General features: G+C 42.6%; 1 non-coding gene across 1 annotated transcript; it reads right to left on the bottom strand.

Moving 5' to 3' along the window:
- Window positions 1–877: 877 nt before the first annotated feature.
- Window positions 878–1,039, bottom strand: LOC149315249 (U1 spliceosomal RNA). The gene has a single exon (XR_016281192.1). It is a non-coding gene; the product is annotated as a U1 spliceosomal RNA (small nuclear RNA).
- Window positions 1,040–3,508: the final 2,469 nt, after the last annotated feature.

Raw genomic sequence — 3,508 nt, 5'->3', positions numbered from 1 at the left:
GGTTTCAACTGTGAAATGTTGGAAATTCTGCCTATGGTTTCCACAGGGGGATTTATCTGTCCCTTGCATATCAACAGGATCCTGGCCAGTGTGATTCTGGGCTGTGTTAATAGAAGCAATCTATTTTTTTAATATCCGAGTTTCCTTCTCTTTCTCTTGCTTTTTCTTTTGCCTTCAGCTTACTTCAGTTGATGCAAACTGAGTTCAAAGTGAAAAAGTAGCTTGTACTCCATTAACTCATCTGGAGGAAGAAGAGAGGAAAGGAAGTGATCTTGCTCTTCCCACAGTTAACCACAATTAATCAAAAGAGGAATAATGCAGCACTTTAGAACAGTCAAACTAATTCCCATATTCCTCTGCTTCTCAAACTAGATTATGTGGTAGACCAGCATTTACCCCCCACACACACACAATGTGCCAGGATCTGTTGTTGTTGTTGTTTACTTATATCCCTCCTTTCTCCCAGATTTCTGCCATGTGATTATTGCATTCATTTTATTTTCCTGGAAATCTCATTATGTCTGGCAGGCAATGGCTCACAGTCTAGCATAGGTCAACTGACCACCACTTTTGCGTAGCTCTGTCATATGCTGTCCGACTAGTTTATCACATGAAGGAGATCAGGAGTTTATCCTGTGAATATCCCGGAAAAATCACATAATTATGCAAAACGATTTCACATGACATCGCACAAAACCTGCCGTTAAAGTGGTCACAAATAAGCATTAACCCGCATCTTTTTACTTTCAGGATTTCAGCAAAAATGCATTTCCAATATCACTTTACTTGCGCAGTTGCATGTGATAATCTTTCGCACAATTTCTCGCCATTTTCACTTTATTTGCAGGATGTCTTAAATTCTTTTTAGTCTCTCTTTAATGCCGAAACTAGCTCCAGTGCACAAGTCTACAAATTTTGCAGTCAAATTTCCCACATTTGGGGAAATCGTAAGATTCAGCACACCTGGAGTGCAATGGATGAGTCTAATCCTGAGAAAAACATCTTCATGATCATGGTATCTCACCTGCCATGTAAGTCCTTACAACAGACATATTGTTGGTTAGTATCCTCTTAGAATCATAGAGTTGGAAGTGACCTCAAGGGCCATATAGTCCAATCCCCTGCCATGCAGGAACTCACAATTAAATCACTCCCTGTGACAGATGGTCATCTAGCCTCTGTTTAACAACTTCCAAAGAAGGAGACTCCACCACGCTCCAAGTCAGCATCTTGCACTGTTGAACAGCTCTAGCTGTCAGAAGTTCCTCCTAATATTGAGACAGAATCTCTTTTCCTGTAACTTGCATCCGTTGTTCCGGGTCCTATTCTCTGGAGCAGCAGAAAACAAGCTTGCTCCCTCCTCAGTATGATACCCCTTCAAATATTTAAACAGGGCAATCATGTCACCTCTTAATCTTTTCTTCTCTAGCTAAATATACTCAGCTTCCCCAGTCTATCCTCATAGGATATGGTGTCCAAACCTTTCACCATTTTGGTCACTCACCTCTGGACATGCTCCAGCTTCTCCACATCCTTTTCGAATTGTGGTGCTCAGAACTGGACACAGTATTTCAGGTGAGGTCTGACCAAAGCAGAATAGAGTGGCACTATTACTTCCCTAGCTCTAGACACTGTATTTCTAGTGATGCAGCCTAGAACCAGGAGAAACAGGAAAGGTTGAAGAAGACAGAATCTGTGATTGGATCTCCTCCTGAAATTTTCTAAGAGTCACTACTGGGGGGGGGGGGGGGGGGGGAATTAACAGGATTCGTATCACAGAATTGGAAGAGACCCCAAGGAAGGACAATCAAAGCACTCCCGACAGATGGCCATGCAGTCTTGGTTTAAAAACCTCCAAAGAAGGAAACACACACACCCGAGGCAGCGTCTTCCACTATCGAACAGCTCTAACCACTAGGGAGTTCTTCCTAATGTCAAGATGGAATCATTTTACCTGTTGCTTGAATTCATTGCTCAGGAAGAGCAGAAAATAAGCTTGCTCTATCCTCATATTGACATCCTTTTAATTATTTAAACATGGCTATCATGATTTGGTCTAAGAACATAGAATGGGGGAAGGTTAACTCACCACACACAGACACAGGGGAGGGGAGAGAGAAGGGTAGGTATACACATCATAGGCATGCCATTTCAGAACCATCCAAGGGCTTTCTGGTGATGTGAGGCAAGAAACATTTAATCTAGCCTACCTCCTTCTAGTCAGACACAGGATGCAGAGCAGAATGGAGGATGAGCCCTGGCACCACAACTACTGTGAAGAGAGCAAAAACTTACCTAATTAAATACATACACTTCCCAGAGAGTCTTTGCAAATTGCAGCAACAAATGAATTAAGCCATATCTCCCCATGTGAACCTGCCAGAGCTTTAAGATGACCAGGGGAAAGTTTTTTTCTCAGTCCCGCCACCATCACAGACTTCTTTGGTGATGACACAAGAGAGAACCTTCTCGGTGGCTGCTCCCACCGTCTGGCCTCCTCCTTGCTTTCCTTTCACCAGCAAGCAAAAATATATTTTTTTTATGTAAGCAAGCCTTTAATGCTTAAGGAAGGTTCTTAATATACGTAGATTTATCTTTTATCTGTGTTTAACTTTTGTATGATTTTTAATCCGTTTTATAGTGCTTTAATGTGATGTATCTACCAATCACGGTTTCCACAATCCCTGTAGATTGAGTAGAAGGCACTGACAAGTAGTTACGCACCAACTAAGAATGCAGCATTTACATTGGCATAACTCTGCTTACTCAACTATGAACTGATTACAAACATTGTGCCAGGGCTAAAAAGAAGTACAACTGCAGGTGTAAGAGAAATGGTGTGCCCTTAGGACACCTTAACCACCATGCCATACACTCTTAGTTATGTGATGGTGGACCTTAGTGAACTGCAACACTCCACAACTCAGTGTGAAAACAAATGTGAAATGCAAGACCACAGTGCACAATACACAGCCACAATGTGCAATGTGTGATGCAGAACTCACATCTGGATTTGCATATGGCACTATATGCATCAAATTGATATAGATATCCACACTGAACAAATATGTCCAACTGCTTATGCCTGTGGAAGTCACCAACAAGATGCCAGCCAGTGGTCGCAATCCTGCATGGCTCAGAATAGTGTAGTACTTCTGTGGGCATATCTACACTAGGCTGATCCATCTCCCACCACCATCTAGACTTTCTATACAGTTTCTAAAGCACAAGCTCCTCTGCACTGTCATTCTGTGTTTCATGGGGCAGGAGCAGACAAGCATCTGGCTATGTCCCTGTAGCCAGATGCAAAATGATTGTAGTGCTGAGATCTGCTGGGATTGTCTCATATTCTCAGCACTGCTACAATCATTTTATATCTGGCTACATAGACATAGCCAGAAGCTTCTCTAATCCTGCCTGCTTTCCAAGAGCTGTGGAGTAGCCATGTTGGGTGGGTGAGTAGGTGGGGGGCTTCAGAGGATGTACACTAAGTTGGGGGACATTGAGA

This window comes from Sceloporus occidentalis, unplaced genomic scaffold (genome assembly GCF_023333645.1).
Source record: "Sceloporus occidentalis isolate IW3139 unplaced genomic scaffold, rSceOcc1.0.p SCAF_4, whole genome shotgun sequence".
Taxonomy (NCBI): Eukaryota; Metazoa; Chordata; class Lepidosauria; order Squamata; family Phrynosomatidae; genus Sceloporus; species Sceloporus occidentalis.
The sequence above is the reverse complement of the archived record's forward strand: the minus strand, read 5'-3'. Positions and strand labels throughout refer to the sequence as shown.